General features: G+C 34.3%; 1 protein-coding gene and 1 non-coding gene across 3 annotated transcripts in view; both read left to right on the plus strand.

The window, feature by feature from the left end:
• Positions 1 to 16648, plus strand: part of PIK3CA (phosphatidylinositol-4,5-bisphosphate 3-kinase catalytic subunit alpha) — an 86101-nt gene that overhangs the window by 13958 nt on the left and 55495 nt on the right. The window lies entirely within an intron of this gene.
• On the plus strand, positions 604 to 709 carry LOC111720068. The gene has a single exon (XR_002769931.1). It is a non-coding gene; the product is annotated as a U6 spliceosomal RNA (small nuclear RNA).

Consider the following 16648-nt stretch of genomic DNA (forward strand, 5'->3'; position numbering starts at 1 on the left):
TTTATAGATAGAAAAGTTGGCAACATTCAAAAAACAGTGAAGTTGAATGCCTTTCTATTAGAAGTGCCAGTCACTGCAACTTCTTCTGGCCTTTTTCACTTATAATCCTTGAAAGTAGCTCATCTGCCTGCACAAGGTAAAGGAATCATTGCAACCCAATTGTTAATATTGTCAGAAGTAGTCGGCCCTTCACAGTATCACTTAAATACCTCTAAGGTACTAGATACTCTGCTAGATCCTGAGGATACAAAGACTCTCAAGAAAGTATATGTCAGAACTTTCTTTGTCAAGTTATTTGCTTTTATCCAGAAAACAGGTGTATTAAATCTTTTTCTTGTTAGAAGCTTAGCTTAGATTAACTTGTAAGATAAAAATCATACTTGAGAAAAGTATACTATACTCACATACTTAATAAATATGAAAACATTACTTTGTATATTGTTTTTGTTCTTGGTTTATTTTTCCTGTTTATGGTTCAATCTTTACATGAACATAATTCAGCTTTCTCTTTTGGATACTTTAAACCACTAACTTTATCAAGTAGTAGACAATGTTCAGAACTATTTTGAATGTGTAGTAATTTAGCAATAAATACACAGATAAGTGCTTGCACTTTGGCAGCACATAAACTAAAATTGGAATGATATAGATATTAGCACGGCCCCTGTACAAGGATGACATGCAAACATTTGTGAAGAAAATATTTTTTGTTGCATAGTGAAGAATTAGTAAACTGATATATTACTGTCTTTCAGTAATACAATACAAAATAAATACAAAAATAAATTTAATGGTTTAACTTCCCTATGAGAAGAGATATTTTCAAATTATTCTTAATTCTTATAGAGGTTGTCTAACTTCTGGTGTTCTTTGGGGATTGGGGAAATATCTACGAACCCACTAAATTCAATTAACATTTAAGGTTCTACTTATTATGGCAAACTTCTATGCTTGGCACTGAAGATACCAGGCCCAAAACAAATCAAGACTTGCCCTCAAAGAATGTACATTCTGGTGGGCTGGATAACAAGTACATTTTGTAGAATATAACCTCTTCTCCCCAGATGTCATTGCTATCTGCTCTAAGTTTATCTTCCATCAATTCTGTGTTTGTTCTATATGGTGCAAATTATGGTGTCTTCTCAATTAGAATGTAGGCTTCTTGAGAGCAAGGACTGTTTGATATCTCCAGCACTTAGTACAATGCTTGTCACATAATGGATATTAGTAAATGCTTGTTAATTATTTGATTAAATATACTTTCAAACATCTTGAAAATCTTGCAGCTGCTGTTCCCATTCTGTGTAATAACATTCTAAAATGCATTGTCAGCTATAATAGAACATTACCAGGAAATCATGAAAGACAAATTGAAATTAACAACATGTGAAATCAAACTATACATAACAGTGAGGACAGCAAACAGCTATCCTTAATGCTTTATTTTCTCTCATAGTATTACCTGAAAATTAGATATGTATTGGATGTGTGACACTGAAATATTGGCATCTACTTCTTAAGGGATTCATATTTAATGATGACTCTCCTGTAAACTACTTGTACTTTGTAAGGAGTATAAGAAACCTAGTGTTTGCTACTTACTCCTTATCTTTTTAAGAGCATCAGAAAGCTTTGGCCCTTCCTTCACAGTAGTTACAGTTAAAAGGTTGAACATAGCATTTTCTAAGCAGTTCTGTACTCTTTAATAATTGTAATATTAGTAGAAAACTCAAAAGTAGTTTCAAATGGCATTAGTCCTTTTGAGACAATCAGAGTGCCAAAGAGGCTTTGTCTTCTTCATTGGAAATTGAATGCTTGTTCAAGAAGACTACATTGCAGTCTGCTTATTTTTCTATGAGACTCCAAATTCCTTTAACATTATTTCTTGAACATTTGACTATATCTACATGTGTAAAATTCAGCACAGCCAAACCTTTCATTATAGCTACCCTCATAGCCAATACCTTCTGGCATGGCTCAGCTGTTTGTGTTGTAGTTATTCATGCACAAAAATGTAGCCTTTCATAGATACTAAAAATTAGCTCTCAACAGTGGAAAAAGTTAGAGGACAATCTGAAAAGTTACATATCCTTTAATGTTTACAAAAGCACTTTCCTCAAATATAGCTTTGTAAGGTAGGCAATATAAACATTATCCACTTTTGTCAGATGTAAAAACTAAGACACAGAGATTTGAATGTGATTAGCCCATAATCACTCACCTAATAAGTGTCAGAGCTGGGATGTGAACCACATCTTCTTTAAAACTTAATTTTTGTTCTATACCACATTTCTATGGCTACTAGATTTGCAAACTTAGTGGCAACTGTTATTTGGTCCCTATTCTGTAGATACAGGATTATCGATTTGGATCACCAGTGAAAGAGGAATGAAATTTAAGATAGGAAATAAATGAATGTGACTTGGTATGTGGACTAACTTATGGAAAGCCTTTTCAGTGTGAGAACAGTCTAATCTTGGAACTACCAAGCCATCAGCAGATGTCTTCTGGAACTCTGCCATCCATATAGTGTCTGTTTTCTACTCTTCTTTACTAATCACAATTTTATTCATTCAGTGTTTTTCACATAACGATAGTGCATGAGAGTGTTTTCAAGCTAGTAGAATTTTTGTTATATTTTGCAACTTTCCAAAGCTTAGTTTTACTCATCTTAGGGTCTTTACAGCTTTGAAGTCTCATTTGAACATCCTGATTAGCTCATTTATATTCCAGCTTTTTGTTACATTGTTTATCACTGACCCAGATAAGGTATCCGCTGCACTTGTCACTTATAATTAACTGTGCTTCTATCATTTCCATCAAATTAGTAGAATCAGAGGAGTTAACCATTGCTTGTCATTACAGAACTGTTATCTACATGGTGATAATTTTTTCCATGCAGCTTCATCACTGTCGGTTCAGCTGAGTCAAAATTCCTTTTCCCCTGCTGTTTCTCCATGTGCTGTCATGCTTATCTATCTGCTTCTCCACAGTCCATACCCTCTTCTGCTCACCAGAAAACCTGATCTAGTGTTAACATACTCCCCTTCATCCTAGATATCTTCATTTCATAGTCTTCAAACTGACACTCAGAAGAACCTTATTTCTCTCCAGATCTATCTTCCCTGGTCACTCTTTCCAAGGCAGGCCACTCCACCAAAACTTTTTTTTTCTCTCTGGCTCTTGTTACTCTTTGTTCTTCCAATCTCAGCACTGCTCTTGCTTTATTTTTCTCTTTATAGTTGATGAATTCAATTATGTGTAATCTTCTACAAGCAAGTTTTATGTGAAACTTCCTACACCAGGACTTTCCTTTCCACATACCCTCCCTTCCACCTCCAATTATTAGTGCATTATCTCTGTCTCAGTCTGTCTTTCGTGTGTGTGTGTGTGTGTGTGTGTGTGTGTGTGTGTGTGTAGATAAATATTTACTTTTGTATATGGCATATTCCCCTTCTCCCAGTATAATGTAAACTCCTGGAAGAGAGAAAGACTTTTGTTCTTATCTTTGTATTTATTCCCCCGTGCTTAGCAATAACCTTTATCACCGCTTACCTGTACTACAGAAAAAGCCTTCTAATTTGCCTTCAACCTCCACAGAGCTGCCCAAGTGTTGGGCTAACCATTCTATAGTCTTGCTCAGTGAGTTCCCAATGGCTCCTTCTTGTCTCAAGGATTATTAACTAGCTTCTCATCTGTAATTATTCTTGTCTATACCTCTTATACATGCCACTATACTGCATTATCTATCTGCTGTGGTTTCCAGGCTATAAATACACATGAATTATGGCTTTTGTATCCAATTGAATATCATAATCTGAACCAGAGGTGTTTTTTACCCACTTAATTTTTCCTATATGGAGAACTGGGCTGAACTGTAATGATTATGAATCTCATTTAAGAGGCCTTTAGTATTTTGCAATCAGCACAATGTCATCTTCAAACAGGAACATTTGGAGAACTTCCGCAACTATTGGAAATTTCTTTTCCTTTTGGACGTGGTACTTCCATGGAAGACTAGATATCTTCCATGATGGGGATAATATGCTTTTGCTGAGCATGAATCTCTTTTATTGTTGGGTTAACATTAATACTCATTCATAAATGATTCTTATAGTGGCAATCAGTCATTTCCTCTTTATTTAAATGTAGTTGATTTAATTTATTATGATGCTACATGGTATTTAATACACTTATTGCCTCCTGACTTTTGCTGGATAAAATGCATGTCTCAAGTAATCTATAAGCTATATGCCCTAACCTCATCACAAACTCTAGTCTTTTGCATCATAAGTTCCATCCATCTTTTCACATTATCCCACACTCAATGGTTTAGCCAAATTAGAGTATCAATTTGTCCCCATGTCATTTGCTGCTATTATTCATTCATACAAAATTGTGGCCAGAAACCTTGAAGATCTTCCCCTCCCAGATTTTATTTTGTTTTTTGAATAGATAGGTAAAAGAGGCCACTCTTTGTTTCATTTTTACCTAACTTTAATCGCCAAATGAAAAAACTGAGAACTGGTAAAGACCTTTGCTTAAAAAGGCCAAGGCCTCCTACTGCAGTCAGGCCATCCTGATCTATATCTTTGCAGTAGACTTAGATGGCTCTGGAGGGAAAAGTGAGGCTGATGACTTTGTACAACCCACTTTCACTTAAATCCATTTCATTTGCAAGTCATGACATCTGCTTCCTGATGTCCTGGTCTTCTTCAATGAAGGACAGAGACAATACTCATGCCTCCAATGCCTTGCCTCTTTTATCTCTGCCTTTCAAACTTATCTTCTTTGATGGATCAGCTTCAGTGATCATCTCAAGGCTTCTCCATTTCCCCCTTCCCCTGACAGCATATTCTTTCCTTGCTTAAATATTAATAGTGCTGAGATTCCAACTTAATTCTCCTTATATTCCCTGTTATATTGAATTATATTCATTAGTGTTGTGTACTTATGGTGAGACCTAAATTTGAGAGAGAGAGAGTGCTGGATTTGTAGTCAGGAAAATCTAGATTCAAACCTTCTCTAAGTGAAACTGTATCACTTTCTTAGCCTTTTTGTACCTTAGTTCTTTCATCTATAGAATAAGAATGATTAGATTTGATGTCCTTCAGGTACTGAATCTGTGATATTTTGATCCTGTGCTTTTATGGGCAAGGACTGTTTCATTTTTGTTTATCTTTCCTCAGTGCTTGTTCCAATACTTTGCTCAAAGTAGGCCCTTAAAAATGTTTTGTTAAATTAAGTTACCAGCCTCACTTTTATTGGCCTGATGCAGAATTTGTTATCAGGAACTCTTATAAGTCATGCTAAGATCTTACTCCCATACTTGACAATTGTAGAATTTTAGAACTAGAGGAAACCCAGTTCATTTACTGCCAGTGACTCAATTTTACAGATGATATGGTCAGACCTATAAAAGTTAAATGGCTTGCCCAAGTTATCATTGCTAACATATAGCAGAGCCAATAGAACCTTAGCCTAGTGGTCATCCCACTATATCACTATACCACCATCATGTTAAACATGATTGATGAAAAAATTGGATTAGATAAATCTCTAAGGTCTCTTGAATGACATTATGTCTTTGCTGACCAAGGACTTAGAGTTGTGCTGTGTGGTTATGGTTAGCGTAGTTCTTAGTGAATTAATTCACTGTTAACCTTTTGGTTTTGGGGTATCATAAAGAATGATAGCTATCTAACTTCGATGGAAAGTTTTCATGAGGTCTTCTGATACATGTAAGGGAAGAGCATGCACAGTTATCAGGGGGTGCCTGGAACTGATACTCAAAGGTTCTGAGAAAAGACCATATGTATACAATATCACTTTTGATGGTGCCAGGTTCATTCCCCTGTCAGAGGAGGGAAACAAGAAGTTATTAAAGAATTAGTTCCTATAGCTTGAAGTCAACCATTTCCTGCTACAGCCTTGCCTCCATTTCCTTTATAACTATAACCAAATCTTTTAGTTGGCCTGGAACTTCAAAGAAGAGAAATCAAGGTGTCCATAAGAATGAGTCTTTATTTCTCCAGTCAAGTTCCTGATGAATTAACTTTCTCTTCTAATAGGAATGTTGGACAGACATTGTTTTTACCTTTTCTTACAATTGTCTATGATTATTTTCAAAAAGTAATTTTTTAAAATAGTATTACCATATATTTCTCCTTTGGAGGTTACACACCCTGTGGTGGTGCTTTATTTTTCTTTCTCTTTTTAAAATTTGATTGTTTTCAGGTCCACATTATTTTTCTCCCACCCCTTAGTCACCTTTTCAGAAAACAGGAAGCTATTACAATTTATAGTCAAGAAAAACTGCATCTGAAGCCATCTCCAAATGTCTTCATCTGTGTCTTGCCACTGAACTCAGATGACTCTGGAGGAGAGAGTAAAACTGATTGCATAGCCCTGCCTCATTTTAAATTCAGTTCACTTAAAAGTCAAAACATCTTTCTATGTTATTCATTGGTTCTCTTCAAGAATGAAGGACAAATATTAGCAGCAACAATTCCCACTTTGACCATGTCAAAAAAATTTTTTTCCCTTCTCTACTCTGATTCTTTCACATCTCTATCAGTGAGTGGGCACATGTTTAACCATGAGTCCTTTAGAATTGTGGTTGGTTATTTTGTTGATTAGAAGTCCTAAGTCTTTTAATGTTTTTTCTCTTTACATTACTATAGTATAAATTGTTTTCTTTTTTCTGCTTACTTGACTTCATATCACTTCATACAAGTCTTTCCAGAGTTCTCTAAAATTATCTCCTTCACTTCTTATGGCACAATAATATTTCATCACATTCATATACCATGATTTGTTCAGCTATTTTTCAATTGATGGGCAATCCATCAATTTCCAATTCTTTGCCTTCATAAAAAAGCTGCTATAAATATTTTTATACATAAGAGTATTTTTCCTCTTTTTTGATCTCTTTGGTCTATAGACTTAGTGTTGCTCAGGCTAGCGTATGTACAATTTGATAAGTTTTGGGACGCAGTTTGCAAATTACTTTCCAGAATTGCTGGACCAGTTCACAGTTCTGCCAGAAGTACATTTATTTTTTCTTGCAGTCCCTCCACCATTCCTAATTTCTTTTTTTGGTCACCATTCTAATATGATGGATTTGAGGTGGAATTTCAGAGGGTTTTTTTTTTAATATACATTTCTCAATTTCTTAATCATTTAGAATATTTTTCATATGGTTTTTGAGAAGTATTCTAAAAACTGCCTATTGATATCTTTTGATCATTTACAATTGGGGAATAATTCTTATTTTTATAAATTTGAATCACTTCCCTCTGTACCCTAGAAATGAAATCTTCATCTCAGAAACTTCAAAATCTGCCTCCTCCCCAGTTTTCTCAATTTTCTTCTAACTTTAGCTGCATTGGTTTTATTTTCACAAGAACTTTTTAATCTATAGAATCAAAATTGCCTATTTTACTCCCTGTGAATGTGTCTCTCCCTCTTGTTTGGTCATGAATTCTTTTTGAATCTATAGATCTGCTTTTCTAATTTATTTATGTCACCCTTTCTGTCTAAATCAGGTACTTACTTGGAGCCTGTCTCAGTATATAGTGTAAGATGTTGGTTTAAATCTAGTTTTTGCCAGACTGATTTCCATTTTCCCAAAAAGGTTTTGGCAAATAATGAGATAAAAATCTTAATTTCACCTCTCTTCCCTTCCTATTCACTAATGAATGTCTGAGTAACTAGAAGTTCTGTCTGAAAAGGAAAGTTGTAAAGGATTTTAATTTTCTGTAGTATGGAACTAATTAGAAATGGGTATACTGAAAGGTGACAGCTATAGACCATCTTCATTCCATTTTAAATATAGACAGCCTCAAGAAAATAAGAGTAAGGAATAAAGGTTAGGGAAGTAAGTGAACCTTACTTTTATCAGAATTGGCTCAAAGAGGAAATAATATATAAACTCAATATGGGTATAGAAATCTATCTTACCGTGTAACAAAGTGAGAAGGAAAGGGAATACGACAATGGGGAAGGAAAAGAAAGGTGTGAAAGAAGTGAGGGCATATTGGAAGAGAGGATAAGTCAGAAGCAAAACACTTTTGAGGAAGGATAGGATGGAAGGAGAGAGAATAGAATAAAAATGGGAAAATACTAGTAGCAATAATAATTGTGGAAAGAATTTTGAAGCAAGTAAGTTTCTCTCATAAGACCTCATTTCTCAAATGTATGAGAAACTGAGTCAGATTTATTAAAAAAAAAAAAAATAAGAGCCATTCCCCAGTTAATAAATGATCAAATGATATGAATAATTTTCAGACGAATTAATCAAGCTATTTATAGCCATATGAAAAAAAATACTCTGATTCACTATCGATTGGAAAAATGCAAATTAAAACAGTTCTGAGGTACTACCTCATACTTATTAGACTGACTAATGGCCCAGGAAAGAAAAATGACAAATGTTGGAGGGAATGTGAGGAAAATAAGACATTTAATACATTGTTGGTGCAATTGTGAACTGATTAAACCATTTTGTAGAGCAATTTGGAACTATTCCCAAAGGGCTATAAGATCATACATACCCTTTGGACTAACTATCACTACTAGGTATATATCCCAAAAGAGATTAAAAGGGGGAAAAAAAGGGGAAAAGGCCTATATGGATAAAAAAGATTTATAGCAGTAAATAAATACAGACAGCCTGCCTCTAAATTTAAAACATCTAATTTTGAAACTACCTTAGTTACAAATAAACATCCTAAAGAATGGTAGGTCCTGTTCTTCTTGAAGTTCTAAAACTAGATATGTTCTCTGAGAGCCTGTCTTCCTTGGTAGGAGTGGCAAGACTTGTTTTGTGCAGCATTGTGTTCCCTTCAAGTTAAACAGTCATTGGCTAGTATGGCCCAAAGGGAGTTATTCTTGGCATTCTGTATTCCAAAAACAGTGACCTAGAAACGAACTTATGAAATGCAGCATATTTGTAAGTTGAAGAAGTTTCTATGTTAAGGAAAGGACGGGAATGGATGGGAATGTTTTTTAGGAAAAAATGATGTGGCTACAGAATTTGTGAGGAGTGTCTTTACTAGGAAAGTGTTTACAAAAAGACTTACAAAACAAATAAATGCAAACTTAATATAGTTTTATCTTAGCATTGACCTTAGAGTTGATCTGGGATCTCTATCCATGTTTTCCCAGAATACCTCTACTTTTGTGAAATGGTTTGATTTCAGTGGTCTCACCTGAGTGTAACAGAGTTATTTCAGGTAGCAGCAATCATTGCATAAATTATGATGAGTTTACATAAACTATGACAAGTTATATGTGTATTTTAAATTTTCATCTTTTCTTTCAAGACTTAGTCAGGTATGGGAATACTCTCCTGATTCTACCTCTCCCTTAGCCCACCCCAACTGTTAGTATTCTGTTTTTCCTTCAATTAAAGTTCCCTGAGGACTTGAGCAGATTCATTTTTGTCTATGTATCTCTAGCGTCTAGCATGGTGTCTTATAGATGGTATGTTGTTACTTAGTGTTCATTAAAATATTAATCTATTTATATTTTAATTCCATAAAAACTTAATTTCTAAAGTTTTACATGCATGCTATTAGTATAGTTTACATTGATGGAACTCAGAAACACAATTTAGACCCTAGTGTGCTATAGAGCTGTAGATTAAACCAAATGTTACCAATAAAATATTTAGTAGCAACTATTCTTTTAAAAGACACATTTTAGAAAATTGTAGTCATTTGTAATATTCTCATATCCAGCTCTCAGCTTTATACTTCTTCAGCTAACATTTTAGGGTTGGAAACCAGAGAAATGGAAATTAGGGTACCACAGTTAGACATTAAGCTAAAGATTTGAGAGTATTATTATGGCCTATATAAATTTCAAAATAAAGGCCTTCAGTGAATCTAAGAAGATAATAACTTAACCCCAAATATGATTAAACTAAAGTGCATATGGGGGAGAGGGGGAGAAAAGGAGGGATAGAGAGAAGAGGGAGAATAGACCTGTGATTTCATTGATATAGGAAACTCCCTGATAAGAAAACTCATTCTACTAATTTTCTACTAATTCTACTAATCTACTAATAATGTAGATTAGCACTTTCTCTGCAACTTTTATAATCTTAGAGAGACACTAGAGCACTAAGAGATTGTGACTTGTTCAGGATCACACGGTGTATATATATATGAGAGGTGGATCCTGATCCCAGATCCCCCAAGGCTAGTTCTCTTTCAAATCACTATACCACACAAATGTGTATGTATATATATCTACATATACTTATATACATAGCCATACATAATTACATGTGTACATGTATACTTCTGTGTTGTGTAAGCTTGTATATAATAGTGTTAAAATGGAGAATTTAGAGAATTTCCAAGTTTCAAAAATGGTCCCAGATATTAAATTTAGAGATTCTTGGAGTAAATCTAAAAATTCTAGCCCCCTTTTAACAATCTGTTTCACTGTTCCTTTACCTTTAATCAGACCTACTGTATAGCTGTTGTGAAGATGGACTGATATTGATTACTTTCATTATAAAAGATAATATATAAATTCTAGTATTAAAGACACAATTTCTAGAAATAAAAACACTAGTGTTGTACCTATGGTCTAACCAAAAGCAATGGCAGTGAATAAGTACATAGTAAAAAAAATTTCATATTACTCTGAGTAATATAAAATAATTAAGGAATCTAGGTTTTGTAAAGAGAATTGATTAACAATCTCTGCTTTTCTGTACACTAGATTTAAATTAAATAGGCATTTTTAAAATAACAACTTTTTATTTTTCAAAATATATGCAAAGATAGTTTTCAACATTCACTCTTGCAAAACCTCATGTTCAAAATTTTTCTCTCTCCCCACCACTCCCTTCCCCTAGATAACAAGTAATCCAGTATAAGTTAAACAAATCTTCTAAACATATTTCCTCATTTATCATGCTGCACAAGAAAAATCAGATCAAAAGGAAAAAAATAAGAAAGAAAAAAAGCAAGCAAACAACAACAACAAAGGTAAAAATGATATATTGTGATCCACATTCAGTCCCCATAGTCCTCTCTCTGGATGCAGATGGTTCTCTCCATCACAAGTCTATTGGAATTCCCTGAATCACCTCATTGTTGGAAAGAGCCAAGTCCATTACAGTTGATCATCATATAATCTTCTTGTTGCTGTATACAATGTTGTCTTGGTTCCATTCATTTCACTTAGCATCAGTTCATGCAATCTTTATAGACGTTTCTGAAATTAGCCTGATGATTGTTTCTTATAGAACAACAATATTCCAATACATTCATATAATGAATTATACAATTCAATATAATTCACATAATCAAATTTTAATAATCAGAAATATGATGATTAGAAGTTAAGGCAAATGACCTAAACTAGTGATTCATAAAACTGTCCATTTATAAAAGTTCAGGAGAACAGTATTTTTATTTTTAAAGAAAATGTTCAAAACTAATATATGGAAACTATTTCAACACATTAACATTAGCATGTTAAAAGAGTATACTCATATAAGGAAATCCAGAAATTATAGTGGGAAATCATGATGTAGAACACATGGTCTAAAAGAGAGAGAGACAAAAGTGATTTTGTCCTTGGTGTACACTACAGACCACAGATGTAGCATGGGAGCCATCATCCTTGAACAAAGACATGATATATTACTAATAGCAGTGAAGGGACTCCAGGCATCTTGCCTATTTGACATCTTACTATCTATTTGGTTTTCCCTTTATTCTCATCCAGGAACAACAGAAGCAAACTTCTTTCCCCTCTTCCCCATCTTCCCACTCTCTGGGGTATTTTCTTAATCCACTTATTTTGGGCCCTTTGTCCTGCTGTTGAACTATTCTGACTACTAGATGAATAAAAATTCACCTTAACTCACTTTATCTTCATAGCTCCAGACCATACCTCATATCCATTTAGAAACCAGGATACACAACAGGGTCATCTTGCTATATTTTCTGTTATCACTAGTTCCCATCCTCTTTATACTTTTTGTTGCTCTGCTAACAGTATAATCAAATCAGTGCTGTGCTCTCTGGTTCTTCTCACCATCTCTGTAACTCTTCAAATCAAAACTCCTTTCCCAAACTCCTACTCTTTTAGATGTGTTGTTTCCCCCTTTCAGAATTTTATATTGTTAGGGGCAGTGATTATCTCAATTTTATGTTTGAATTTTTGATGTCCAGCACTTAGTGGGCACTTGATAAATACTTCATTCATCCAGATATCTCCTAGGATTGATTGATCTTTCTCTTTCCTCTCTCCCTCTCCTTTTCCCTCTCCTTCTTTCTCTCTCTTCTATTCCCTCTTATTCTCTCCTCCCCCCCCCCCCTCTCTTTTTCTCCCTTCCTACTTGAATTCAGAAAAACAGTTTCAGAAGGACAAGATGAGGAGAGGGAATTTAGACAGCAGTCTAAGAAAAGCTCTTGGAGTTTTAGTAAACTACAGACTTCTAGTGAATAGACAAAGTGATATGGTAGCCAAGATAATTAAGGTTGTCTGGGGCTGAATTAAGACGGGTTGGGCAGTCCCTCTATCCTCTGTTTTGCAGCCCACATCTGGAGTTCTGGGTACATTTCTCAAATGCAGTGCACTTCAGTAAGGATAAGGAAAGCATCCTGAGGAGCAGAGTTAGGATAGAGAAGGGTTTTGAGTTCATACCATATGACAATTGGTTGAAGGAACTTTGAATATTTGACCTTGAGAAAAGAAGATTCAGAGAGGAATATCAGGTATCTGAAGAACTCATATTATAGAGACTGGTTGTTTGGCCCCCATAGAGCTAATTGAAAGTGGATCAGCCTGCTTTGGTTAGTGATAGGATCATCCCTGGAGTACCAGAAACCTAGTCAGAATGATCAGCTATCTTAATATGGTATAGAAAGTATCTCATGGGGATAGAGGCTGTATTTTAGAGATGGCTATTGACATTTTTCCAGCTCTTAAATTTGATGATTCTATCCTAATGCTTTAAACAGAATTGTTGTCAGAGATAAGAGATTTCTATCACTGGGACACTGACATTGCTTTGTATATAATTAGTAAGCACTTAATAAATATAGATCTGAATTGAAAATTCCTAGTATAAACTAAAGCATGTACAATTTATATTGAAATTACTTTAGCAGTTTGAAATGTATAAATGTACTTTGTATGATTTTTTTAAAAAATCAACATAGATAATGGTAATCAGATCATAGATTTTAAACTGAGAGAGACTTTCAAGATCATTTAGTCCAACAACTTTATTTTGGAGAAAAGGAAACTGAGACCCAGAGAAACTTTTCCAAAGTTAGAGGCAATATTAAAGTGCTGATAAATGTAAACAGAGACAATTCATTGTTTATACATACACACATATATGTATGGTGTGTGTGTGTGTGTGTGTGTGCATTCCAAGAATTTCAGTTTAATCTGCATTGCTAATATTATCTCCATTACTTTCTTAAGTCTAGACTTTAGACAGTCAACAAAACAATAAAATCAAGCCCAGCTTTGTAGCATCTCCTGATTTCTGTGATGTTAGTGCTCACAGTAAGACACCTATGATTACAGAATGGCAGACTTGGAATTTCAACCAAAGTCCACAAATTCTAAACTAATAGTCTTTATACTTTCATATAAAAATAAAACAAGAAAAAGTGAGATAATTTTCAGATTGAAGTCGGGAGGGGGGAATAAGATTGTTATTGCAACCTAAATAATAAAAATTCCCTATTATTTGTCTATTTTCCCATAGTAGTATCAAATATATTTGCTTTGTTTTCTTGATATCTTACATATGAGTGTGAGAGCTTTCTTTTTACCTACAGTACTGTTGAAGTTGTTTCATTGGCATTATTTCTGTATAGACCAATTTTGGAGTGCCTTTGTAGTAGACACTTGCTCTCTGTTTGTCTGTGGGCCCTGGAAAAATGCCAGCCTGGCAGAACAGAGAAACAAAAGAGCCCTGAAAATATCAAGACTGAAGGCTGTTTTCCTGTCAGCACACCAGATTTGGATTATATTATAGCAAGAGCAGACAGATGGACAATTCGGCTACTTTAGGAGTGATGAAGATATTAGAATAGAGAAAAGAAACATTCTGTTCTTTTATTCAAAGAAGAATTTGTAGGCTAAATTGCTGGCATCAGTAATAAGCTTCACATTCTGACCAAAGAAACATTATTTTTTGCCCTAGGGATAATGACTCGTGTTCTTCTTGGAATTTTGCTTTTGTGGAATCCAGTGCAGTCATAGATACGGCTGGATTATTTGGAGCTCCATGCTGATGACGTTGTTGAGTATTTTAGTGATGGATAAAAACAGTGATATAATGAACCCCACTGTAACAAAGGAACCAAAAGCATGTTTTAATTATGAGTTAGTTGGTTCTTGGAGAAAAGTGAATATAGTTTGGGGGGGGGGGCAGGTTAAGTTTAATAATCCTATGATATTATAGTTCTTTCATCATGGAATAGAAAAGGGGCTGTTGACTTTTAAGTTTGTCTCCTTATAACTCTGCCTACAGATTTGAACTTCATTTTTGTGGAATTAAAACAGAAAAGTAAATTTATTATAGTGACTCTTCAGCCCTGTCCTGCTATCTAAGATTGCCTCTGGGAGTGGTTTTCTATGTGCAATTTTTTTCATGTCTCTTGAAAACTTCATGTTACCAGGCTGTTCTTATGGACCATAAAACAGTTATTACATAATAATAGAACCACACACTATTAGAATTTGTTAGGTTTATATAGAAACATGAAAGTTAAAGTTTCCATTTCAGTTCTCTTAAATAAAGGTTCAAATGTGGTCCTACAAATGAATTTAGTCTGTCTTCACTAATAGTTCTTTTGGGGGAGTGGGTCAGAGGAAAGATAGGGTCTCTCTCTCTTGTCCAGGTTTCAAATGGCATTTACCAATATTGAACATCATGGAAGTGTTCATATTCTCCATTTATCTAGCGTGTGTCACTTGGCTTTTCCTTAGGCAAGCCTTAGGCCTTAGACTTCTAGTGGCCTTCCACTCCCAGGGATTCATCTTGTTGGTACCAGACTTAGTGTAAATACCCAAATGGCTTTTTGTCTGACTGCAGCTTAGACCTCTCAAACTCAGGAGATGCAGCAATATCAGATTCTCTAGCAGCTGAGACTGTAACACAGGCATGTGCCACCATGCCCAACACAAAACAGTATTTTTTAAAAATATCATGGACGCTGCCTAATTTTACCATCCCTCTAATTATTTTAATAGGTATATATAACACTTTGAAGTCTTCTGCTTTAGACTTCTCATGCCTTCCTGCTATAATCTCTCTCTCCAACCCAGGCTAGCCCATAATTCAAAGCCTCAAACTCCTTCTTGAGTCATATTTTATCTTGAAATATATTTTTCACAAATATATTCCCTCCCTCTAACCAGGGCATATATTAATTTGGAATTGTATATAACTCTAAGCATTCTCCTTTGAGAACTAATTTCCTTTATCTCCTTTTACTCCTCCCATTTAATATCAACAAAATATAGTTGATGAATCATAAATTGTGACATTAACAGATGCTACTAATACAAAAATTGATGAGTCAAATAACTTAAGCATGTTAAAAGTCTGTTTTGCTGATTCAATAAACAGCTTTGAAGAAATGCTTTTAACTATATTCTGTTATTGGCTGATCAAATTACTATTCCTTTAACAGGGAGATAACCCTTGAGTTCTTTACAAATCAGCAGAATATAGAGCAGCAGCAGATTCTTTCAGGCTGGTAAGACACGGAGTATAGTGCTAAGGACAGAAGCACCTATTCTCTAAAAACCAGATTAATGAGATCTAGAGTAGTACATCACTATCAGGTTAGTCATTATGCATATTTGTCCATGACAACTCATATATTTAATTTTTTATTTCATCGTATTTTTGATTGATTAGTGACTTAGATATATTATTAAAATATAAATATATCACTTATTTTAATTGATAGTTTATTGTTTCCTCTATCAGATTCATTAAGCTTGTCCACTAAAAATATCTTAAACATTTCCATTTGACATACTTTGAATACATATATTAAAGACTTTGTTCTCTTAAATATTCTGTGCATTTTGAGGAGGATGAAGAACTTTTATTAAAACAATAATTCTTCTGTGTGATGTACACACACATATATTTTAAATCATTTTGAAAGTTCTGTATTTCAGAAAAGATTAATATCTCTTCCATTATTTGTACATATTCATGTAACTCTTGATTAGCATCTGTTGCTATTTTGTCAGGTACTGCTTTTAGCCTGCACTCTCATTATTTTGTCACAAAAAAGCTTGGGCTAAGATTGAGCCAGTCTTTCCAGTGTTATACTCATAAGGTTTATCCATAACCCTTACATGCCAACTATCAGTGGCCATGAAGCACTGCTTCAAGTTGCTTTCTATTTTAATTAAATCTCTTTTGCCAAAGATCAGATATTGAAGAATGAACAAATCATGTACCTGGAGACCATTTTTCAAGTTGGAATGGTGTACAGTGCAATATTTCCTTGTGATATTGCTAATAAAATAGTGGGTGTTCCTTTATTTCTAGCAAAATGATGCAGAGAGCAGAGTAACATCAAGATAAAAGGTTGCTGCTAAGATTTAGATAGTTAAAGCAAAACGAGTGTTT

This window comes from Sarcophilus harrisii, chromosome 3, assembly GCF_902635505.1.
Source record: "Sarcophilus harrisii chromosome 3, mSarHar1.11, whole genome shotgun sequence".
Classification (NCBI taxonomy): domain Eukaryota; kingdom Metazoa; phylum Chordata; class Mammalia; order Dasyuromorphia; family Dasyuridae; genus Sarcophilus; species Sarcophilus harrisii.